Below are 26395 nucleotides of genomic sequence, written 5' to 3'. Positions count from 1 at the left end.
ACATTTTTGGGACCCAGGGATATTTTCCCAAAATATTCAGTGTTAATTTTATGCCAGTACAACTTTGCAGAATCAGTAAAAATAGACTGTGCTGGGGAAAGAATCTTAGATTGGAAAGAAGAAAATTTTGACAGGCAAGTAAGTCCAGTGCTCAGAAGTGGAGGGTCATAAAGAGATGGCAGTAGAATGGTGTTCCTCTCCACCTGTTGATCAGGTGGGTCCATAAACATATTACTGAGGACCTCCTACCAGTTCAAGGGGAGGAAAGAGAAATACGTTCTTTCTGATTGCAAAGGTCCTTGTATCTGGCTGGGAAGACATGATGCAGATACATGAAATAACTAAGACAGTTAACTGTAGCAGGTGCTGAATAGTATTCCAGAAGGTCACAGTGTGATAAAGCAAGCGTGGGAGGAAGGACAGGCCAGTGCATCATCAGCTGGTGGATCATCAGGTGGCTCTTCCGTGCACTGCACATTCACAGTCCCTGTGGGTCAGGTCTGTCCTAGGCTCACAACAACCCCACAGATTCTGCCCTACGGCTGGCTTTTAAGGCCAGTTTCAGAATCCACCACATTGAGTCATGACTGTTTTGGGAGGCGCCCCTCTCCTTCCCATCCAGGAGGAGGGGCACAGTACCCTTCATAAACCTGCTTTGTTTTACTGGCCTGTAAAAAAGAAGCTGCATCAGCAAAAGATAACATTTGAATACTGAGGGGTATTTGTATTTTAACAAGTGGCACAACTTTAAGGGAGGAATGAAATCGTAATGGTGAAATTTCAGGCATCTTGCTGTCTTGAGTAAAAAGTAAGCTAATTTGAGACAAAAGAGCCTTTCCAGTATACCTCAGTCACAGCATCTCCCTCAGGTATACAGGAAGTTAGTGAGTAAGTACTACCTGTCTGTCTTGGAGCAGCATCAGACTTGTTTTCCTCCCTCCCTCTATCATTCCTCATCTCTACTCCCCCACTGCACTTTTCTAAACCCTGATGCCTAAGTCACAGGTGGCAGATCAGTCAAGGCTTGTGTTCAGAACTAGTGGTGCTGAGCTGTTCTTTGAGCACACCTAAACCCCTTTCCTCAGGCATGTGCTTTGCTTCTATCCTAAGCTATAAGGGTCCCAATGAGACTTGTACCCAGGGGAGCAGTGGGTGGCAGCAGCTCATCCCAGTCTTAGTCCCTGAGCCTATCTCCAGGGGCTCTTCCTTTGTCTCACTATAAACTTACTCTCACTTCCACCTAGGGAAAATAAAGAACCAGTGGTACCAACATCTTCCTGGGATACTTTAGGAAAAATGTAGATTTCTGCACATCACCTCTCTTTACCATCACCCCCATTTAAGCATCCTAGGGATAGAGCCCAAGAATATGAATATTTTCAAAAATTCCCTAGAAGATCACCCATGTTTTGGAACCACTGCTCCATGAAGTCAACAAGGATGCCAATAAACTCTGTTGCTAAGGAGATGGCCATGGGACTTGGACCCTGCTAACATGAAGAGAAGCCCACCATAGCCAAATAGTCCATGTCCCCAGATAACATGACAGCAAACCAGAAGCAGCTGGGCAGGTGCGTCTGGCTCTGCATTCCCACTGTGTCTGGCCTGACTGTCTCCTGAGAGGCTGCGAGCCTAGGGGGAACATGGGCCAGTTTAGAGGTAGCTCTGGGTGAAGAAGTGCTGGAAAGAATCCTGTGCAAGAAGTGAAAGGGCTCACTTTTTTTTTTTAAAGTAATTGGCCTCCCTATTTTCTAAGGTGAAATCCAAATCTTTTTTTATGCTAAAACATTTTTATTTTTTTAATTACTTAACTGTTGTTCAATTATAGTTGTCTGCATTTCCCCCCACCACTCCCCCCTACCCCAGCCAATCCCACCTCACTTCCTTGCTTCTACCCACCGCCTTGGTTTTGTCCAGGTGTCCTTTATAGTAGTTCCTGAAAACCCTTCCCCTCACTGTCCCCTCCCCCATCCCCTCTGGCTATTGTTAGACTGTTCTTAATTTCAATGTCTCTGGTTATATTTTGTTTGCTTTTTTCTCTTGTTGATTATATTCCAGTTAAAGGTGAGATCATACAGTACTTGTCCTCACCGCCTGGCCTATTTCACTTAGTGTAATGCTCTCCAGTTTCATCCATGTTTTCGAAAAGGGTAGGTACATTTACACAAAGGAATTCTACGCAGCAGAGAGAAAGAAGGGGCTCCCATAATTAAGTCCCAGCTCTGGGGGGTCCTTCCTGTCTTTATCTGGAATCTTACCTGAGGTTCTTTCCCGTTCTTAACCATGTAGCTCCTACTGTGTTTGTGGGACAGAGAAGGGGTATGTGCTAACCCTCTTCGATTTTTTTACTTTTTCAGTTTATTTTTCCCACTGCCTTTGTGTGTCAAATACAACTTTCTCAGTTTTCTGTAATCCTCCAAGTTCACTCTGGCATTTTTTTCTCCTCACCTTTCAGCTTTCTAACAGGCAGTAGTTTTTCCTAGTTTGCCTTAGAAAAATTCTAGTTGGCACAGACCTAATTTCAGGGAACCTCCTATAAAAGCTAACTAACATTGAGGGTTTATGAAAATGTGGTAGAGCATTGTGCCTACTTTAAAAGGGGAGAGAAATAGCAAAAAGTTGCAAAATACCAACCCCAGCCCTGTGTTTTGCATTCTCTCAAATATTTATCCAAAGACTATTAAGAAATTAACACAACTGTTTTGAAATAAGGATTTTTTCTTTGGTTTCAAAAAAGTACTTTACACTTTAACTCTTGTATTCCTCTTTTACTAATCACTTTAGCAAATACTGCAAGCTTATATCATTTGTTTTTGGAGTAGTAGAGTCTTGGCAGAATTGTAAGTGGCAGGGTGTTATTATGATAGTTACTACTCTTGATTACTTCTGATATTTTTTATCCTTTCTGGAAGTTAACAATTTACTGTTGACCCTTGAACAGTATGGGGGATGGGGCGTAGAAGTACAGTGTAGTCGAAAATCTGCACATAACTTTTGACTCCCCTGAAACTTAACTACAAATAACCTACCATTGACCAGAGAAGCCTTCCCAATAACACAGTTGAATAACATATTTTGTATGTTGTGTGTATTATATACTCTATTCTTACAACAAAAAGTAAGCAGAGAGGAAAAAATGTTATGAAGAAAGTCACAAGGAAGAGAGTACATTTACATGTACATTTAATGTACATATTTATTGAAAAAATCTACATATAAGTGGAGTCATTGAAACCTGTGTTTAAGGGTCAACTGTACTTGTAAATAAAAGTGCATAACTTTAATTCTTTAAAATTAACAAAATTTTGAGTAACATTCTAATTTGTAAATCTCTGCATGTGTACAAATTGTGTCTCTTTAAAGTATGTCACTGATGTCCTTCCACTGCTTCATCCCAATGACTACATGATGTGTGTGTTTACCAGGCCTCCATTGAAGGGAATGTAGATGAACTTTTTTAAAAGTTGTTTCATTTACTTAAGGGGTTCCATTTTTACTCCTTGATAGATTTAATGTATTTCTCATATGCGTCTTCATTCATTAGTCCATCTGGTTCTGAAGGGTTACTCAGTGTCGTCTTGATTAGCCAACCACTTTGTAACGAGAGTTGTTGCTAAATCCTGGAAGATTAACTTTTTTTTCTATTACAATGTATATCTTTCTATGCATATACATATATCTCCCCCCACCCCTAGCTTACTCTGTCAAGTAAGGTTTAAGTCTTAGAAAGGTTTTGTAACTGCTTCAGGTTACGTGAGAAGCATTAAGTAGCTTTCTTACATTTTTCTTTTAAAATTGTGTGTTGCCTGCAAAACTAGCTTTCAGTGATTTATTCTGCATAAAATTCCTAAAATCTTCAATTTAAGAATAGGTAGGATGACCAGGCTTTCTTCATTGAAAGAGTAAGGGCTTGTGAAGGATTCTGTGTTCAAATATACCTGCTGACCTAATGCCAGGCTGGAGTCTGGCACAGCAGTGCGTTGAATCTAGCATCTGCCTGCATTCCAGCTTCCCATTACTGAAGTTTGTGGTTTTCATCACTGCATGGTAACCATCCAAAGTTACAAGAAGGGGCCTCTGAATATAGGTAGGGTGCGAAGGCCCAAAGGAGCTTGAATAAAGAAGCATAATCTAGATACTCAATAAAACATGACTTGAAAATTCAAGTCTCAAGCTCTAAACTCAGCTCCTTTATTGTGTCTTCCTTTTTGATTCACCATAAGTTTTTAGTCCTTTGGTTTTATTTACTCCTCTGTAAGATACTCTCTACACTGGTGTGAGGCTGAGGCAGATTATTAATGACTTAGATTATGGAAAAGTTAAACAGTATAAATATTGAATAGTAAATATCCTGAAAAGGCAATAAAGGCAGTAGTATATTTTAATATTAATAGAGTGGCAAAATAAGACAGGAAAGAGAAACTGAACTTACACACTATTTTGAAAACACATTTTTTTTCTTACTACCATAGGAATCACTTTTTAATGAATTACTTCACACACATAGAAAAAGTATGCATAGCTTACCTATATTATATGATTTACAGAATAGAGAAACAGGCACTTGCGGCCTAACATAAAGAAGTGATCCTGACCATTACCTTTGGAGCTCACTGTGTGCCCCTCCCCAGCCATCTCCTCCCTCCTGACCCGTGGTAACAATAAGGCTGAAGTTTGTGTCTTTGCCTTCTTTTGCTCTGCTGTAAGATTCCACTACCAGTTTATGCATCCCTAAATAATACATTATGGGTATACCTTGGAGATAGTGTGGGTTCAGTTCCAGGCCTTCACAAGAAACCGAGTCATGTGAATTTTTTTGGTTTCCTGGTACATATAAAAACTATGTTTATGCTATACTGTAGTGTGTTATGTGTGCAATAGCATGTCTAAGAAAGCAATGTACATCTCTTAATTAAAAAATAATTCATTGCTAAAAGTGCTGGCCATCATCTGAACCTTCAGCAAGTTGTAAATCTTTTTTGCTGGTGGAGGGTCTTGCCTTTAATTTGTAAAAACACAATATCTGCAAAGCATACTAAAGCAAAGCTCAATAAAATGAGGTGTTTTTCTATTTACTTTTAGGGTTTTTTTTTTAACTTCATGTAGCAGACTAATGTTGAATGTAGCCTTTTATACCTGTTTTTTTTAACTTTGTAAGAGTCATCCATGTAAGCTGAAGTTTATTGGTACATATGTTATACTTTTGAATGGATATAGCATATACATTTATCTGTTATCCTGTTAATGGACATTTGCTGTTTTGAACAGTCTTGCTATAAAAATTGTCTTTTGGTTCATACTTGCTAAGAGCGTTCCCTTATGGATTTATACCAGAAGGGGAATAACTAGGATATAAGGCACACATCTGCCACTTCTGGGTAATAGCAGATTGTTTCCAAGCAGTGCTACAAGTATTCTTTTTGCCCCGCATCCTCACCAACATGTGGTAGTGCTAGTCTTTCACTTTTCTGCCAGTATGGTGGGTGTGAAATATTTACATTTTGGTTTTTCATGGTACCATTTAAGTAGATTAAAAAAATATTTAGAAGTCAAGGCAGTTTTTATGTGTGTTTTGTTTTAATAAAGAAATTGAGATTAGTCCTTGGAATAAACATTGGTTACAAAAGTGGCTAAAAGGAACCCTTTTTTGAAATTCTGGAACTACTGTGCCTCGTTGACTAAAACCAGTATGTTAAATTATGTGTGTGTGGTTTAGAAAGCAGAGCAGTAATTGTGCTTGTTGAACAGAAGGATAGTAAGCAAGGGACCCTTGTTGTGGGTCACTTTAAGCCTCTCCAACTTTTATATGCTAAAAGCTGCAACAAGGTTTAAAGACATATCTGAGCAATGTGGTCACCAAATAAAGCATAGGGAACTCTTGCAAGAAGTTTTGAAATTTACTGGTGTTAAATGAGGGCCAAGGAAGAAAGGTGGGAAAAAAGCTGAAGAAGATCAGTTCAGCAGTTTGAGAGTAGGTGAACAATTATTTAGGAAAGGGAAAAAATATGATTAATATTTTATCTTAGCAACAGTGGCATAGATCATGGTAAGTTACCACACAGAACTCTGACCATTTATTGAACATTCACCCTTGTGATCTCACCTAATGGTAATGCTGAAGGAAAAGTATACTTCACCACTGCTTTATTGATAAAGAGGCAAAAGGTAAGTGAGGTGAAAGAAGTGGACCAAAGACACCCATCTAGTAAGTGACAGAGATGAGATATGCACTCCGGCTCTTCTTGCCAAGCCCACAGTTCCTTTGCTTCATACTTTTCTGCTTCCTCAGCACCACAGCTGCAGTTTTTGCTGTGGGTAGTAATGTGTCAACAAGCACTGATCCTCTGCCTTCTGAGCACTCCCACGTCCTGTTAAGGCTAAAAAGGAAAGCCGTATTCCTGCCCAGGAGCTTACAGTCTCATGGAACAAGGGAAAAGACTGATATGAAACAAGAAGAAATTGAAATGGTTTCTGATGAAATCCTAGACCGTGGTAAGAACCTGCATTAGTTATAAATCAAAACCAAGGGCACATTTCAGAATGGAATAAGAATGTGAGAATTTAAAAGAAAAGTAATTTTCAGAATTTGAATTGAGTTTTCTTTTAAGAAAGCTTAACTTTCCATTCTGGTATTTAAGGTATTACTAAATTGTCTGATAACCTTAGGTAGCCACCTAATGTAACAGAGGATGTACATACAATGAAAAAATTATTTTAAAAGAGAACTACTGAATCCAATATAAAGTTTTTCTCTTTAGTAATCTTTGGTCAATTAAGGACTCATTTAATTATCAGAGTAGGATTCACAGAAAACATTTAGTTTCCTATATTTCTGTACTTTTATTAATAGCCCTCCATGCTTTGCACCTGACTTTTAATTTGTGGTCTAAAGAATCCAGGGACATTTAAAGGACAAATTTTAACAGCTTTATTCTGAATGAATATATCTCCAGAATCAGATTTCCTTAACTCTTGGATCTGAGTTTCAACCATTTGCTTTTGCTATAGGAACCAGTATAGGTTCCTATAATTTGCTTTTATATAGACCTACTTTCACTTTCTTTAAACTTTACAGGTATTTTTTCTTTTATTTAATTGCTATTTCATTGAATTTTTGAGACTAAGTAAAAACTTCCAAGTGGGAATTTTTGGGCTTCTGCATGTGTCATGAAGTTGCTCAGATAAGTAGGTGTTTGAGTAGGGGCGGAACCAGTAAAAACTGGAAGCCAAACCAATACAATCTCAGCTAAATGCTAGTCATTGCTAAAGCCTAGAAGGAGTAGCCCATTCCAATGTACAGATTGGTAGCCAGTGTCCTTCATATGTTGGCCACACGCCTCAAGACTCCCTTGCCTAAAAGAGCAGTTTAAGAAATTTAAATTATCATTCTGCTCCAGAAGAGACATTATTCTCAAAATTAATTTATCCCTTCATTTTAAGTAAAGATGGCTAAATAATAATGATATATGTATAATTACTTTTGAGAAGAAAGATAATAAATGTGTATTAATTACTCCACAGAATTAACATTTTACAGGTCTTTAAAAAATGAAAAGTCAGTAGGCTCCCTGTACCTGGATGCTGTGCAAAGGGTGCCATCTTGTCGCTGGTCCCAGGCTGTCAGCCCAGATGACACAGAGCATAAGTTTAAGAAGATGATACCATCCTCAGTGTGTTTCAGAGCTCTTTGGGCATTTCACTTTTGAATAGATACCAGGAGGCATCTTTTGGGTAGCAGGGTTGGGGGGAGAGGAATAGGAGGGACTATTTCTATGAAGATCTGTTGAACTGCTTTAGTATTGTAACATCTTAACCTAGAGAGCTAGTTTCTACTTTAATTGCCTCTTGCATGAATTTAACTTTGTTCATTAAAAAAAACACAAAACTTCCATTGAAATGCATTCTTTATTAGGGAAGTGATTATTTATTACAACATCTTTTACAAGTTTTATTATTCAATCTTCACAGTGCAGTAAAATGCTTAGAGCACATTTAAATTATCCTTTTGTTTTGCATGAGGAAACAGGTTCAGAGAGATTAAGTGACTTGGATGTTAATCCAGCAGTCAGGATTTTAAATTAGGTCATGACTTCTGATTCCATGCCTTTTCCCACTGCAGTGCTTTCTGCTTCATAGGATTATATATCTGGAAATGTTTACTTCTCATTATCTTTCAGAAGTACATGATTTTATAAATTAAAGTATTTCTGCCCAGGTTCATGATTTTCAAACACCTTCATCCATGCTTCCTTTGTAAACTTGTGTGAACACCTTTGTCTCCTCTTACAAAGAAGAATCCAAAGACTGGTGAGTGGTCAGGTTCCAGTCCCAAGGAAAGGGTTAGAAAACTGCACAGGCACCAGAGTGCTCACTGCTCTCACAGTTACACACATGACTGTAGAGCCTCTACCACGGGCTGCACACAGGACTGTGTATGGTACCACCAAGCCAGTTTTAAGTCCCAGGTCCCAGCCTCAGAGCCAACATTTAGGTAGGCAATGTTCATAAAAGGAACATCCTTTAAAAAGTTGTAAGAACACTGTGATGGAATTCAAATTTCCTGAAATCTTTATATTCACTATTGTCAGACTGCTCTCAGAAAGAAGTTTATTTTAATTTTAAGATCTTAAAGATGTCTTAAAATTGGTAACTAACTTTAAAAGTATACTCTAAACTTGAGACTGATACTTAAACATCCCTTTACTATCTGATTTGATACATAGTATCAAGTGAATGAAGAATTAGAGCTCTAATAAGTTGGGAGTACAACATCCCAAAATGATAGTAATAGATTTGTATGGTTGGTTATTTTTCCTATTTAATAGATTAAATTTATAACAGGGTTTTTCAGCCTCAGCACTACTGACACCTTTTGAATGAGGTTATTCTTTGTTGTTGGGAGATGTTTAGCAACATCCGTGGCAACCATTAATCTACTTTTGGTCTCTGGATTTGCCCACTGTGGACATTTCATACAGATGGCATACAGTATGTCCTTTTGTGTCCGACTTCTAACAATTAGCATATTTTCAAGGTTCATCAATGGTTGTCTCATTGAACAGTATGAGACTTCATTCCTTTGTTATGATCAAGTAACATTTCATTATATGAGTCTATTACATTTTGCTTATCTACTCATCAGTTGGTGGACATTTAGGTTGTTTCTACTTTCTGGCTCTTATGAATAATTCTGTTATGAACATTCATGTACAATAGTTCCCTCATATCCATGGGGGTACATTCTAATACCCCCCCCCCGTGGATACCTGAAACTGCAGGTAGAACTGAATCCTATATGTATTAGTTTTTTCATATACATTCATACCTATGATAAAGTTTAATTTATAAATTAGATTAAGATATTAACAGTAATAACTATAATAAATAGAACAATTATGGCAATATACCAAAATATAAAACATACTAAAAGCTAGGTGAATGTGTCATCTCTCAAAATACCTTCCTCTTCTGTACTTGCCTATTCACTTAAAGGAAGCTCTTTATGGCTTCTCTTTGGTTTATCTGCCAGCATCACTACTCTGGTCCTTTCAGGACATTATGAAGTAAAATAAGGGTTACTTGAAATAGCGCTGTGATGCCATGACAGTTGATCTGATAACTGAGATGGCTACTAAGTGACTAATGGGCAAGGAGCTTATACAGCATGGATACGCTGAACAAAGGGATGATTCATGTCCCAGGTGGGGCAAAACGGGACACTGCAAGATTTCATGACACTGCCCAAAAGGCGTGCAATTTAAAACTTACGAAATGTTTATTTCTGGAATTTTTCATTTAATGATTTTGTTTTTTGGTTGGCCATGGGTAACCAAAACTGTGGAAAGCAGAACCAGATAAGGGGAGACTACTGTACGAGTTTTTGTGTGGGCCTGTGTTTGATATCTGTTTCATAGCCACCTATGAGGGGAATTACCAGTTCATACAGTAACCGTCCCGAGGAACTGCCAAACTGTTTTGTACAGTGGCTGTACCATTTTCCAGGCCACCAGTGATGTATGTAAATCTTTTTGAAGCTGTGTAAATTTGTTTCCTTAATTTCATCTTCAAATTGTTTATTGCTACAGTATAATAATTTAACTGATTTTTATGTGTTGATTTTGTATCCTGCAACTGCCAGACTCCTTAATTAGCTCTAGTGGATTTTTTAGGTAGGTTCTTCGTGATTTTCTATACATTAAGATCTTGTCATCTGTAAATATAGTTTTACTTCTTCCATTCCAATTTGGGTGCTTTTTTATTCTGTTTCCTGCCTGATTTTCCTAGCTAGGATCTTCAGTAAAATGCCAATTAGCAGTGCTGAGAGTGGGCATCCTTGAACTGGTCCTGACCTTAGGGGGAAATTTTTCAGTGTAAGTGTGTTTTAGTTGTGGGTTTTTTCATAGATGTCCTTTATCAGATTGAGAAAGTTCCCCTTTTCTATAAATTGTTGAGTGTTTTTATCATTGAAAGGATATTGGATTTTATCAAATGCCTTTGTCCATCTATTGAGATGGTCACATGCTTTTTACCTTTCATTGTTTTGATACAGTTTTTACATTAATTGATTTCATGTGTTGAACTCACCTCATATTCCTAGAATTACAGGCCATAGTTTATCATTGTTTTTGAATGCTTCTAGATTCAGTTAGCCAATATTTTGTTGAGTACTTTTAGATTTTTCTTCGTCAGGGATAGTGGTCTGTAGTTTTATTGTGATATCTTTGTCTGGCTTAGATACCAGAGTAATACTGGCCTCAGACTGGGTTAGGAAGTGTTTCCTTTCTCTCCTGTTTTTTTGGAAGAGTTTGGAAAGGACTATTTTTGATTCATCTTGAAATATTTGGTAGAATTCACCAGGTGTGTTGCTTAGACTTTGTTTAAAAATTTTTTTATTACTAAATTAATGTCTTTAGTTGTTAGAGGTCTATTTAGATTTTCTATTTCTTTTTGAGATAGTATTGGTAGTTTATGTGTTTCTAGGAATGTGTGCATTTCATCTAGGTTATCTAACTGGTTGGTATACAATTGTTATATTCCTTTAAAATCATTTTTTCTGTAAGGTCAATAGTAACATTCACCCTTTCATTTCTGATTTTAGCAAGTTAGGTCTTTTTTTTCTTAGTCACTCTGGCTAAAGTTATTTTGATTTTTAATGGAGCAACTTTTGGCTTTATTGATCTTCTGTATTGCTTTTCTATTCTCTATTTCATTTAGTCCCACTCTAGTACTTATTATTTATTTTCTTATGCTTGTCTTGAATTTATTTGCTTTTCTTCTTATTTCATTAGGTGGAAGACAGGGTTATTGATTTGCATACAAGGTAGATGTTTATAGCTATAAATTTTCCTTTTAGCACTGCTTTCACTGCATCCCATAAATTTGGGTATGTTGTATTTTTGTTTTCATTTGTTTTAAGATATTTTCTAATTTCCCTTTTGATCTTTTTCTTTAACCAATTGGTTATTTGGGTGTATGTTATTTAATTTCTGTTTTTGTGAATTTTCCAAATTTCTGTTTATTAATTTCTAACTTTATTCCAGGTGGTCAGAGAACATACTTTGTATGAATTCAACTTTTAAATTTATTTGACTTGTTTCATGGCCTAATGTATAGTCTATTCTAGAAAATGTCCCATGTGTACTTGAGAAAAATGACTATTCTTTTGCTGGGTAGAGTGTTGGGTAGATGTTTCTTAGATATCATCGGTGCTATATGATCGTGTTCAAGTCTTCTGTTTTCTTGCTGATATTGTCAAGTTGTTCTGTTACTGAAAATGGGGTATTCAGGTCTCCAACTAATATTATTAGATTGCTTATTTCTCTCTTTAATTCTGTTTTGCTTCATATATTTTGGGGCTCTCTTGTTAGGTACATGTGTGTTCATATCTCTTATTCACTATTTTACCACTTTACAATGTCCTTCTTCATCACTGGGAGTAATCTTTTGTGTAGTCTCTCTTGTCTGATATTAATATATCCACTGTAGCTCTATGGTATATTCTTTGCATAGAATATCTTTTTGTATGATTTTACTTTCAATCCATTCTTGTCTTTGAATCTGAGTTGAGTCTAATAGCATAAAGTTGGATTATGTTTGTTTAATTCATTCTACCAATCTACCAAGTTATTTTCATATGAGTTTCCCTGGAGATTATATTAACATCTTAATTAGTAACAATGTTCTAGTTTGAGTTAATACCAATTTAATTTCACTAGTGTACACAAACATTGTTTCTATATATCTCTGCTCCTTCCCCTTTACACTATTATTATTACAGATTTTCTCTATATACATTGTATGCCTGTCTCCCTAGCTTTATAACAATTGCTTATGCAGTTGTGTTTTGAATCAGATAGGAAGAAAAAGGAAGTTGCAAAGATACCTTTGTACTGTCTTGTGCATTTACTTATGTAGTTAGCTGTTCTTCATTTCTTCCCATGGAGTCACTGTACAGTGTCCTCTCACTCCAGCCTGAAGGACTCCCATCAGCATTCATGGGAGGGCAGGTCTGCTGGGGACAAACAGCCTCAATGTCTGTTACCTAGGAATGTGTTAATTTCTCCTTCATTATTGAAGGATTGTGTTGCTACATGTAGAATTCTTGGTTGACATTAATTCTTACAGGACTTTGAATATGTTATTCTCCTATCTTTTGGTCTGCCCTTGCATAGTTTCTGATGGGGAATCAACTGTTTTATTAAAAATCACTTGTACACAATGAGTTACTTCTCTCTGTCTTTAGCTTTTCATAGGTTGTCTATGATGTGTATAGTTGTGAATCTTTTTGAATCTGTCCTATTGAAATTTATGGGGCTTCTTGGATGTTTTCCATCAAATTTGGCATATATATTTTTTCAACTTGATATGTTTTTTATCATTATTTGTTTAAATATTTTCAAGGTTTTCTTCTCTCCCTCCTCCTGTTACTTCCATTATGCACATTTGGTGCTGTCCCACAGGCTCTGAGATGCTGGCTTTTTCATTGTTTTTTTTCTTTTGGTTCCTCAGACTGGATACTCTCCATTGACCTACCTTCAAGTTTGCCGATTCTTCTGCTTGCTCACATCTGCTGTTGAGCCCCTCTAGTGAATTTTTCATTCACATTATCATACTTTTCCCGTGCTAAAATTTCTATTTCGTTCAGTTTTATAATTTTTCTTTATTAATCTTAGTTTAATTAGGTTTTTAGTTGTTTAGACATAGTTTATGTCACTGAACACATTTAAACTGGCATATTTTAGGTCTTTGTCGACAAAGTTCTCCCTCTGGGCTTCTTCAGGCAGCTTTTTAAATGTTTTTATTCTGTGCGTGTACCATACTTTCGTATTTCTTTGAACACTCTGTAATTCTGGCCTTTTTTAAATTTTGCAATGTACCAACTCTGGAAATTAGAGTTTGTCCCTCTTCTATAGTGTTTATTGTTGCCATGTATTGTAGATGTTGGTTGGTTGGTTGTTTAGTGACTGTTTTGAAGTAATTCTGTCATTTGTATTTTTTGTCCATTGTGGACCCTAAAAATTTATTAAATGTCTGGAAGGAAAAAAAAAATCTCCCTGTCTTTGCCTAGGAGCCATATTTGAGTGTGTGCACATAGACCAGCGTACGCCTTCCGCTCCTCCAGCTCCATTTGAGCCTTCACTGCTGTATCCATAGAGCATCTGAGCAGCAGCAGGTGAAAGCCTGGGGCCTTCTTAGGTCCTCCCTGGGCATACCCACGGCCTACTCATCTTTGGGCCCTTCTGGATTACCAGGAATGTGTCAGACCTTTCCAAAGTCCCAGTCTTTCCTCCTAAGCTTTTTGGGTTATTCTGTTGTTTGCTCCAACTGTTATCCATCATCTCAGAAAGAAGCAAACTAAGACATTATTAGCCTGAAAGTTTGTAACAGATTACCTCCTCCACCCCAACCCTGCCCCATGCTGTACCTCCACCCCTCTTACCCACGAAGTGTAGCATTTTAGCACGATAGGCCCATTATGAGTTAGGCAACATAAAGACAATCTTTCTGAGGTCTTCCAGGGAGCCACCAGAAAGGTAAAAAAAAAATTATTCATCACAATTCTTAGCAAATGAAGTTTATTCTGCTACTTCCTGGCACCAGGAATGTGGACTGTTATTTTCATGGCTACTGCTGAGCTTGGTATGTTAAAACACCCCAAAGTTCACTGTTTTTACCAAGAATCTGCAAGGTGGGATGGGAGTTGAATATGCATTCTCTGGGTTGCTACAAGCCTTTGGCTAATTTTCCGAGATCCAAAAAAGTTGGTTCTGACAGTTTTTGCCTTTTTTTCTGTGTTCTTATGGAAGAATGAAATCTGGAGTTTGTTATTCCACCATTTTGTTTGCTGACTTTACTCTCCTATATAAAAGCACTTTTTGTAGATCCCAAATGTTTCCTCTCTAAAGTCTCCTAATTCTGAATAAGGAAAAATATATTATGGCCCTTGGTTTGGATGATGAATTCATATTGGCCAAAATCCAGTATTAGAGCTCTTGCAAACTATTGTACTATTTATCTTTAGAATATTTCAAGTTTCTTGTATTGTCTAACATACAGGTGGTCCTGCACTGTCATCATAAGTTCAACTTTGGAACAAGTAAGCTTTTTTGTAGAGAAGTTGCAGTTGTTTGAAAAGTATGCATTCATGCCCTCTCCATCAACCTGCTTTTCATGGGAGATCTGTTTCATGTAGCAGCTGGCAAACATTTCCAGTCGTTCCATGGTGGTACTGCCCACCAGCCAGCAGTTTCGTTGGTAGTGCCATTTTCATCTGTATGGTGGTGTTTGTTTATTGGATACCATTTAAATCAAACTATGCACTCATATAAGCTTTTTCTATAAAATACATGGGATTCCAATCTTCATTTTTTAAATTCAGATGTGGCTTTTATTTTCTTCATTAGAAATAAAAGCTTGATTTTGAAAATTCCAAGCTGAGGGAACAATTATATACATTTCTCTATTAGCAGTCTTGACTATATGCCATGTGGCCCATTTATTAATAAAGGCAGTCACTTCAGGATTCACAAGTGGCAGAAGTCATTGAGTACTTTGGAAAATAAGAGAAAGCTTTTGTTGAGGAAGTTTCTAAGGCAGTAATGGCCAGAATAAGCAGAAATCTAGAGACTTACTATAGTCACTCAAAATGTATTTTTTTAGGCCTGTCTGGTGTGGCTCAGGCATTGAGCCCCAGCCTACAGAACCAAAGGGTCACTGGTTCAGTTCCAGGTCAAGGCACATGCCTGGGTTGCAGGCTGCCTATCAGTGTTTCTCTCCCTCTCTGTCTCCCTTCCTTCTCCTTTCTCTACAAGTAAATAAAAATGTTTTTAAAAAGCCATTTTTAAATGGGTACGTGAATGACATTGGCTTGTTGAGGGGCACTGAGAAGATGTACTGATGGGAGGAGGGCTCCTGCAGGAAACTGGGAGAGTGATGCCAATTCGGGTTTTGGGGTCTTGCTGGGCTGTGGGCTTTGTCTGTACAAGGAGAAGAAGGTTTGGGTGGGTTTGGAAATGATGGTTGGGGCTGATCGTGGTGACAAAGTAAGGTTTTAGGACAGTGGTTTTCAAACTCTGTTTAAATACAAAGTTTAATGGTAAGCAGGACATTACATTTCAGTTTTACTGGTTTTATCAAAACAGCCTCACTGATCTCCCTGAGTGCTTTCTATACAGGTTAATGTTAGGAATTTGAGTGCTGTTTTATGTTCTGTGTGAAGTTTAATCTTTTAAAAATTGAAACTTGTTTTAGGAGAAATGTATTAGAGTGTGTTAAAACTGCAGGCAAAAGAAAACAGGAGGCTCTTCTGTGCAGAATTCTTTGCTACCATTTGTAGTAGACTTCCTTTCTGTTTAATGGTACCAGATATTAAATGGTTGTAATGGTTGAAGTGTTGGAAGGATACTGTCGTATTTATGACTCAATCAAAATGGCATTAAGGCTCTCCCCCTTCAAAATTAAATCATTTACTCATGTGGGACACTTGCTGTTAATGCAGATGTCCCAGGGTCTGTCTTCCTTTCTCATGTCCTCCTGTGACCTTTCCACTGCTGAGCTAACATCTTTGCTGGGGAGTCCTCTCCATACTAAATGTTAAATAATAATGTCTGGGCAGCAAAACATTTGAAAGGATGAATAAAAAACAGAACTTACAGTGGTGATACAAATGTTTTGTTTATTGGGGTGGGGAATGAGGAGAGCTCCTGATAAAAAGGATGTGAGAGAAGCACTATTGCTCTGGACTTCCTTGTGGCCCATTTAGCCTGATCCGAACGTTACTGACAATACATTTCCTGTCCAGTAGCACACAATGGCCCAGAGCCATCTGAACTTGGCTGTTTTTAAGTGAAAGAACTGGTCATTTTGCTTGACTGACACACACTTGTTCAAGAAAATACTGCTTAAGTTTTTTCTTATTTACTTCAGGTTTTTCTGTTAACTAGTAAACCAAGATTTTAGCACTAGTTTTAGACCTGGAAGTCTAACAAGCATTTAAGGAAAGGTGAGGAACAGGGAAGGTATATGAGGCATAGATGACCACCTTAAAATAGGAGACAAGTAAATTAGAATAAAATAGTGAAGGTATGAGATCCCCTCTCCCCCACTGAGGACAACTGATAATACATTACCACAGTAGTTTCTTTTTTATTGAGTGTTAGAAATGTTTTTGTACTATTTTACGGGTACTATTCTGAAAAACTTTCCTAAGGGTGTAATGGGGAGGCAAAGAGGAAAAGGAGAGCATGGTATCCCCCATTTGTAGAGAATGCTCTCAGTCTAAACTGCCCTTCCATGATTCAGCTATAAGCTGGAGATGACACGGTTCTTTTTAAATGTCTTAGAGAATTATTTTTCGCTTAATAGATAAAATGAGCCTCTTTTGATTTTGTTCAATTTCTTGCTTCCTCATGCTGTGGTGCTCAATTTTGTATGGAATAAGGTTTTGTTAAACTAACAAAACAGTGTTTTTTGTTCCTGTCTCTTTCATTGGTTAAAATTGAAAGGGAACATGAACATTAGAAATTTATCTGAGAAATGGAACTATTCCTATAATAATTATCTTTACCAACCTATTAAATTTGAATTTTCTTTGTCAATACTATATATAATCTTAGCATCAAGCTATTGATGGCTGTGTTGACAAACCAACTTGCTTCCTGCAGCAAATGCACTGGGAGTATGTTACATATATAAAATAAGACTTTCGATCTATTTAATGAATAGTTGATGATTTTTAGCCCTTTTGATTTAGAAATGACTGAAGAAGTGAGGTAGTACCACTTCCTCAACGTTATTTTGAAATCCTAGCTATAAATTATATAATTTCCAAGATCATGAGTCTGGTACTTTTCTAGGTATTAACTATAAAAACAAAGATATAATTTGCTTTTATTTATTTGCCTGCTGATTAAAGTCTATAAACCTCACATCCTAATGAGATCTTAGAAACAGCATATGCACTGTGCTCTATAGCTAGTCCCAGTACTGTCTGGGTCTATTCTTTCTTATTTGGGCTCCTAAAAAAGTAAATTAACCTAAGTATGCTGATCACTAACACTGAACTCTCCCCTCACCCCCCAAATTTTAGAAAGTGATATGGGATAATTTCGTGAATTACTTAATAGAATTGGCACATTTGTTTTTGAAGAAATGAAAATTATGAGACGCACAAAAAGGTAAAAGACATAGTAGAAGAAACATTATAAGACCAAAAGTTGCAGGGACTAAAACTCCAAAAATATTGGGCATAGTTGACTTAAAACACAGAGGAAAAACAAAACAAAACAAAAAATCCAGACTAGCTCTGAAGGTCTAAATAATCCTATATTGTTAATAAAACAATTTGTTCAGCCTTTTGGCCTTGGAAATTATGTAAAATTGCTGAGATTCTAGAAAACAGCTGTCGTGAAAGTGTGATTTATTTATGGTACTATCATTGTAAAAAAAAAAAAAAAAAAAAAAAAAGATCTCCAGAACCCACTGAAAAATTGGCTCAAACAGCACATAGGGTGGGCAAAAGTAGATTTACACTTCTTTGTATGGAAAAACATATGAAGGTTACGATTATTACAATAGCTTTACTAGGTGAAAAGAACCTCACACTGGAACTGTCAGCCCACCTTTGCCCTGTAGCAGGGAGAAATGAGAGAGGCCATATCCACACTACCATGCTTTCTGCCCGTGTTAGAGCAGCCAGCTTTGGGTGTTTCTGCGGTGTCATTAGCTCCCTCTTTCCAGAGGCGGTTGAAGGTATCTCTCTCATTCCTGTGGTTGTTAATTGTTTGGTCACAGATGTGTGGCTTAAAAAGTATTTCTTGGTTCCTAGGGTCTTTTGAGCTGGGGGGTTTTCAGAATGCTTGTTGACCTAATTCTGTGGTTACGCTGATGTTGATAGAGAGAACTTGAGACATTCCCTTTGTACGTGATGCCAGTGATGGCGCATAACCTTGGGAAGACATCTGGAGAATAACTATAGCAGACAAGTTTGCTCCAAGAGAAAAAGGTTTTTTTATTACCCAGTTATCCCTGAACTGACTGGTGTGGGTACAGAGAAGCTCACCAAGGGCCAAGCAGCAAACCTGATTTCAAGGGCAAACCAGGAATCACTTTTTTGAGTCCTTGTGTTTTTTTATCCACTTCTCACAATAATCAGAGTTCATTTTTCCTGTTTTCTACTCCTTCTCTAGACATTCCATTTCTCTTATTCTGCTATTTAAAGGTTTCAGTCTGATCGATTAAGTTCAGATCCATTTTAAGATAGATGTTGTGGCCTTTAAAAGTTGTATTAAAAAGGTAGGTACTTAAAATGGTTAGAGGATCCCACCCATTCCCCTGATAAGCTGTTATTTTAAAATTGTCTATTAAGGGGCAGTTATTTGACTTAAAAATGTGGAGATTATGGAAACTGGATTGGGATATTTTGGAGCAATATTAAAATTAATACCTCTGAGAATTTGATCAAGCTTATAAATCCCTCTTTCTCTGTTGTTCTGTCTTGAAAAGACAGTCTGACTGTATCTGTAGGCATTCCTGCTCTGTGGTGTGATTGGTAGACAGGGAGTAAACAACTTACTGTAAATGGGCACCATGCCAGCTGGCATCAGCCAGCGGTAAGCTTGTGATTTGCAGTCAGGGTTAGGAAAATGCCTTTTAACTTGTTCATTTCCGCTTCTTTAAACATGGGAAAAGGCACAATCATACTAATTTATTAAGTACCTTGTAAGGTCTTTCAGGGTCTGCAAGATCTTTTAGAAGTCCCCTGGAAATTATTAGTACTGTTTCACTGGATCTGAATATCTTTCACAAAATAATGACAACTTTTTAAAAGGAAGTTTTAATCATTTAAAGGAATTTTTCAAATTGGTTTGCCCTCACCCTGTCTGATTTATTGGGGATTATATTTCGAAGTTTCTCTGACCTACTTGCAAAGTATTTAACTTACTCTCCAACACTATTTTAAGATTAAAAAAAAAACCCTTAGAAAGGAGGAAAAGAGCTTTACCTTTTTCTCTAAGGATGTATTATGCCCAAAGCACTTGTTTGGAGCTGGTGAATCATTTAAGCACCTAAGGCAGTTGAGTGTCATCAATGCGTGAAAAGTGGAGGCTGCTGAATCCTGAACAATTTTTTTTACTGAAAAACCAGTCAAGACCTAATGGTGTTACTAAATATTCTGTTATATTGTACCCACAACTCAAAAAATACTTGTGCTTAGATTTTTTAAATTAAGATTAGAACAGTTTTATGGAATAAAATTACTAATTGGAAGGCTTCTAAAAGATTTTTGCAGATTTTTATCTACTTGTTAATTTACGAAGGGAATTCTGTCCAAATTAAAAAATCAAAACATTACAATCTAAGAAGAATTTTTTTTACAATAAAGCCTTATATACTTAAAACTATCACTTAAGCATAGAGCAATGTTTATATTATTCACCTTTAAATGCTTTCCATATCTGAAAGCCTTTCAGGGTAGAGTTTAACTTCATGATATGAAATTAGATTATTAAAAAAATTAGTAAGTTTTCATTGGAGGAAAAAGATATTTATTGAATTAGCATATGTTTCCCTTGATTAGCTCTTTTAAAAACCTGCCTTCTCATTGAATTTTAAAACTAATACAACTGCAGGCTGGAACCAGTATATCTGATTTTAGATAGCCTGCCCATCTTTGTTCAAATATGAAAATATTTTAGTGAACCTTCAATTAGCTCCCTGAATCAGTATTTTAACATTTTCTTAGTCCATAAACTTCTTCTGATAACAGTAATTGACCTTCTTCCCAAGAAAAAAATGCATGAAACACATATACTTACAGTATTTTAATATTATAATTGAGGAACTTCTTGGACCTAGCTAAAACTCATTCACGAAACTCAGTAAGTCCTGTGGTTGTGTCTACATTGCACACAGAAAAAACCTAGAAAGTTTAGGTTTGAGCATCTCTGTTGTTACCAGTGTTTAAGAACTCAAATAATACGAAATTCCTTTCTTCTTGAAAACTAGAAAAGCAGGTCAAAACTGGGATTAGCATTTTCCATTTTTATACAATAATGCTTTAAGTTATAGCAATGAGCTAAAAATTGGAATAGTCGATGATGCAAATAATACTAAGAAATTGGTTGTTGACTCTGAAAGTTATCCATGGTGGTTTACCCCTCCAAAAAAAAATTCAGTCAAGACATTCATCTTGATTTGAATTCAACTAAACAATTAGCAATGACTGAGGCACCAAATATAAATTATTTTGATTTTGTGCCCCATGTATATGTAACATAAGTTATGTGTTTTCACCTCTAATTGCCACAAAAAGACTATGATGAGTAAAAATTGGATTCTGTAGCTAATCACGAAGTCAGAATCACCTGGGAAATTCTTAGAATACACACCCGATTACCAAATCAGAATTTGGAGGTTTGAGATTAGAAATCTGTAATTTGAGAAAGCCCTCCAAATGCTTCTGATATTTCTTCCAAGAACCATTGGTAACATAATAGCTGTGGCCATTATAGGAGTACTCTATCATATTTAAATATTAATAATATTTTGTGGCTGAAAAATAAACCCAGCATGTAAAAATGATAAGAAATGTATGTTATAGAAGATGTTGAGATTTCAAGCAATATGACTGAAAATGGTTTTTCTGTAGCTGAGAACATACTAAGTTATAATTATAGAATGGTGACAGACTTCACAGAGTTCCTCTATAAACCATGCTGCCTCGGATAAACAATTCACAAATCGAAGTTTTGATTTTATAATAATAAATTTTCATTGTACCATTCTCACTAAGGAGATTTTTTAAATAAATATTATTTGCTTTGAATATAGGATTTATAAAGTGCACAGTAATCCTCTGATGACTGATCCTAGGATCATCTCATTTATATTATCATTTATATGTCTTTACATGCAATTTGTATCATTTATTGCATTCGCCATGTACTATGATATAGTACCATGGCAAGCAGAGTAAGTTATAAAAGGGGAGCAGCTTTGCTAAGCATATTTTATTACCACCGCACTGTGCTTAGTGTGTGGGGGCATGTCCACATGCTTGTCCACGTGTGTGATTGTGCAAAATCTTAGGAAGCTACAAAGGAGAACAAAATTAAGAGAATGGGAATGTTGTGAGGGATTCAGCTATGCCTAAAATTACATAAGAAAACCTGCTTAACCTGTTAGGTCATCTTCAACACTGCCTTAGACGTGCCACAGGCCTCCCTGATTTATTTGGATTAAAATTGGTCTGGAAGTCTTAAATGGTTTTTAACCCATATAATTATTTCCTAATAAGCATGTGGTATAACTAGAAAGCTCTAAATCTCGCTGGTTTAGTGCAGTTTGTACAAACTGCTGTCTTCCAGTTGGAAATCATCAGGCAGCTTCTGCAAGATTGGTAGGAGGGAACCTTTCCAAAGAAAGCCACTATGCCTTGTTTTTCTTTTGTCGTTTTACTCAGTTGAGAATGTAATAAATTAGTGAACTGATAGTAGGGTGGAAAGTTTTGTAATATAAAGATTAGTATTTATAAAATCCATTATTAAATGTTAGAAAAAAAACACAATTTTCTCTTCTCCTGGAATCATGGCTTTCATGCCGGAACACCACCGGGAGTGTCTGTGTGGTGTGTCAGTTCTGCTGTCCGGTGTTGTCTGCTCACTGTGTTGGGATAAATGAAGAGAGCCCTCACCTGCATGTCCATTATGAAAATCTCTACTTTTTAAATGTTTAAAATAAAAATTTAAGATCAGCCCTTTTTACAAAGTCAAGTGTGTGGAGGTGGACTGTTTGGAATGTGGGGAAACAGCCAGATACATATACTGGGACCAGATAACAGAGCCCATTGTATGTCATGCTAAGGACTTCAGATTTTTATTCTGAAGGCCATCAACAGCCATTATGCATTGGAGCCAGTATCAGTTTGTGAGACGTGTCTTAGAAGAATTACTCTGGCAATTGTGATACGAGCCAGTTGTGCAGATCAGGCAACGAACGCATGACCTGCAGAGAGGTGGCACTGGAGAAGGAAGCACAGGGGTAGGTGGGGCAGGGGGTGGTCACTGGGGGCAGGATGAGGCAGCTGACCTTGGAGAATCACTGGTTTCTCTCTACACTCCAGTGACATCTTTCCAAAGTTACCAATCACTTTCTTGTTGTTAAGTTCTGTGGACACTTTCCAGTGACCTACTGGGCACCACCCTGTGCCAGACAGTAGGATCCTATTTGTAAGGGTTTCTTCCTAAGGTTTTTATAACACAATGCTTCTAGTTTTCCTCCTTCTACCTCTCTGGCCTCTTCTTTGCCAGTCCCTCTTCCTTTTGCAGCTTCTCAGCGCTCTGTCCTAGGCTGCCACCTCATTCTTCCTTCTCCTTGTGTAATCTTACCCTCTTCTGTTGCTTCATTTGCCTTCCATCCATGTGCAGTGGATACCCATCATCTTGGTATCTCCAGCTCAGACACATTCTCTTGACCTCCTGACCCTTAGAGCAGTCCCCTCTTATCTGCAGTTTCGCTTTCTGTGGTTTCAGTTTCCCATAGTCAACCCCGGTCCAAAAATAAGAAATGGAAAATTCCAGAAATAAATTCATAAGCTGTAACTTGCATGTTGTTGTGAGTGGCATGATGAAATCTTGCTCCATCCCACTTGGGACATGAATCATCCCTTTGTCCAGCAGATCCACACTGTATGCGCTCCCCTCCCGGAGCCATCTGAGTTATCAGATCAGCTTGAACTGTTGTGGTCTCGCAGTGCTTGTGTTCAGGTCACCCTTAGAGTTTACTTCATAATGGCCCCAAAGCACACGAGTGGAGATGCTGGCAATCTGGTTATGCCAAAGAGAAGCCATCAAGTGCTTCCCTTAAGAGAAAAGGTTTAAATAGGAAAAAATATAGTATGTATAGGGTTTGGTACTATCCACGGTTTCAACCATACACTCGGGTCTTGGAATACATCCCCTGCACATAAGAGGGAACTGTATTTCCAACTACCTAGTGAGTATATTCTCTGGGGTGAGTTATAGGCCTCTCAAACTCAGCGTCTCCAGTACAGTCCATCTGCTTATTCCACCCCATGCTTCTTCTTGCTTCCTACAGTCCCTGTCTCAGCAGATGTACAGCACTTTGTCAATCTCATTCCCCAATGTAGAAATCTGGACATAATTTTTAATTACCCTTTTTCCCTCTGTCCCCATATTTCAGTCATCAAGCCTCATGGATTTGACTAACTGAATACTTAACAAGCCCACCTACTTCTGACCATCTTCTCTTCTTTAGCCTTAAGTTCAGGCTGCCCTACCCTTGTAGCATCATCATTCTGACTGGCTTTCTTGTCATCTGCAGGCTGTACTTTGCACTGCAGCTAGAGGTTTCAAACATGCAGGTGCTCATCAGGTCATCCCCATTTGTAATGCCTTAGGGTCCTCACTGCCTCAGGACAGTGTAACGGTTTGCTATGACTTATCAGGGCTCTTATGATCTGGTAAGCCTTTATGTTGTAACCTTTACTAACTGCTTTTACTTCCTTATTTCTTTGCATAATGTGGTTCCTTATTCTTCACCCCACCTCTAACGCCCATATCCTTTCTACTTGCATAGCCAACTCCTCATGGGTAGCCAAACCCAGTGAAAACGTCACATCCTCAAACGAATCTCGAATCTCGTCCCTGGTCTTATCCGGATTACATGTCCCTCCTCATCCTCAGCACCATCGTGGCACTGGGCCTTCCCCCACCCCAGCAGTTATCTTGCTGTGTTGCACCCAGTTTGCTCACTTGCCTGTGTCCCCCAACGGTCTAAAAGTTCCGTGAGAGTGGAAGGCCACGTGTGCAGTTTTCACTCTGTAGTGCCTGGTACATGAGAGATGCTCGATAAATATTTTTTAAATGTATCAGTTAATGAAAAAGCAATCAGGAAAATGGAGGAGGGTTGAAGGCAATGAAACAAGACTCTGACAAATGTAGAAAAGGAGTGGGTTAGGAGGTGGAACAAGGAGCTGTTTTAGGAAATACTGTGTTTCGGACCATGAAACAAACAAACAAACAAAACCGAGGCCTGTGTGTGGGTAGAATCATCAAGCCGTGGATAGTGGGGGGTGACAGGCTGGGGAGGAAGATAGCCAGGTTCTGAGGTAGACCTACAAGAAGGAGTGATGTCCTCTGAAAGGATAAGCGGTAGCAAAATTCAGGAGATGTACAGAGGAGCCGATTCCACCTCACGTGTCAAACATGAGAGGTGAAGAAGCTGTGGTGAAGAGAGTAGCAGCAATGGCAGAGTGAAGGGGCGGGGCTGTGAATCCCCTTTTGGGGGCTGGAATCTCGGACTGAAGTGGTTACAGAAGGAACAGCCATCCTCAGACGGTGCTGTGAGGAAAGCAGTGTCAATGGTTTCTGTACAGCAAAGCAGCGAAGGAAGACAGTGCCCCCATTTCTACCCACCACCACCACAGAGAGACAGCATGATCATCTGGGATTTTCCCCACCCTTTTTCGGGGGCTGGGAAGGCTAAGGAGAGAAAATGGTGCACCAGAAGAGGCTTCTTCCCCCCAACCACCCTCTTCAGTTTTACCACACCTTACTCAGTAATAACTAGGAATTTTTATAAATTTTCTCTAGGATGGCGTGCATGGAGAAAAAAGTAATTATTTGGGTATTTTCCTTTGTCAATAATCCAAAGGAGCATTTGTGGGAAAATATTTACAAATATAGTAAGACCTATTATCTTTCTACATTTATATACAATTTTAAAATTGAGTCCTTAGATTCTTTTTGAAAAAGAAAAACTAATATTCTGACAAAAAGCACAGGTATATAATATAACAATCTCTGTTGCATGAAGGTGTGATCAGTGGGGGGCATATTGAAGGATAGATGGATGGTTATGCATAATTGATGCAGATTGTGGGTGCGTATGGATAATGCATCTAGATCCACATCAGGGGTTGGCAAGCTACAGCCCACATGCCAAACCTGGCCCTTCAAAATCTATGAGCCAAGAATGGTGCAGGGTTAGGTTCCTACAAGCCTCTGGTCACAACATTTTTGCTGGTCTATCAGTAAGCATATAACCTTATTTTATGTTTCTTTTTGTTTAAAGATACCTTACTTAATAAATATTGTTGATTCGTTAACATTGAACTCATGCTGTGTAAATCATCTCTGATCAAAGCTTATCTGATGCATATCCTTTCTCTTTAATGCACATCACAGCCTTCTTGTGCTTAGGAATACTAAGCACTTCAGCGCTGTGCCAGGGAGATCACCCACAGAAAGCACAGAAATCGAAAAGAAAACATGGTACTAAATATCCCGTGAATAGGACACTGTTTACAGTGCAAAGAGCTACAATAGGGTGGTAGTGTCACTTCAGCTGGGAAGGTGTGTATCCACAAATGGCCCAGATAGCACTGCGGGTGTTGGTTTTGGAGTAACAAATTTTAGCAAGTAGGTATAAACTTGTACATATTGTATGTAATCTGAAAATCATAAAGCTGAAATAAACTGTACCAGTTCATCTGATTGTTAAGTCCGCTTGTTACAACAGCATTACAGGACCTTACAATGTCATTGCCCTGGTTTGGAGTCACTCACTGAATGTTGTAGTTTAGTGGTGGTGAGCATTTTCAGTAGTTTCCTTAGAAGTCACGTTACAAATCTTATAATTGAGGCTCCAAAGTATGCTGCCAGAGAGGTGAGTTGATGTAAAATCAGTAGCGGATCCACCATCATAGCTATGTGCTGGAAAAAGTTTTAGACCTTGTGGAGGCCCCGAGGTTTGGGCTGAATCCTCAAGAACCGTGGGTGAGGTAACTCCATTCGGTTACCTGTGTTTTGAGGGTCAAGGCCTCAGACCAGAAAGACAAGTGGACAAGAATTCAGGTAACCTGGCCGGGGGACAA

General features: G+C 37.9%; 1 protein-coding gene and 1 long non-coding RNA gene across 9 annotated transcripts in view; both read left to right on the top strand.

Annotated features, from left to right (window-relative positions):
• Positions 1-26395, top strand: part of NR3C1 (nuclear receptor subfamily 3 group C member 1) — a 100757-nt gene that overhangs the window by 24657 nt on the left and 49705 nt on the right. The window lies entirely within an intron of this gene.
• On the top strand, positions 20194-20656 carry LOC118497893. The gene is made up of 2 exons (XR_004900405.1): positions 20194-20395; positions 20433-20656. It is a non-coding gene; the product is annotated as an uncharacterized LOC118497893 (long non-coding RNA).

Source organism: Phyllostomus discolor, chromosome 13 (assembly GCF_004126475.2).
Source record: "Phyllostomus discolor isolate MPI-MPIP mPhyDis1 chromosome 13, mPhyDis1.pri.v3, whole genome shotgun sequence".
NCBI classification, from domain to species: Eukaryota; Metazoa; Chordata; class Mammalia; order Chiroptera; family Phyllostomidae; genus Phyllostomus; species Phyllostomus discolor.
The sequence above is the reverse complement of the archived record's forward strand: the minus strand, read 5'-3'. Positions and strand labels throughout refer to the sequence as shown.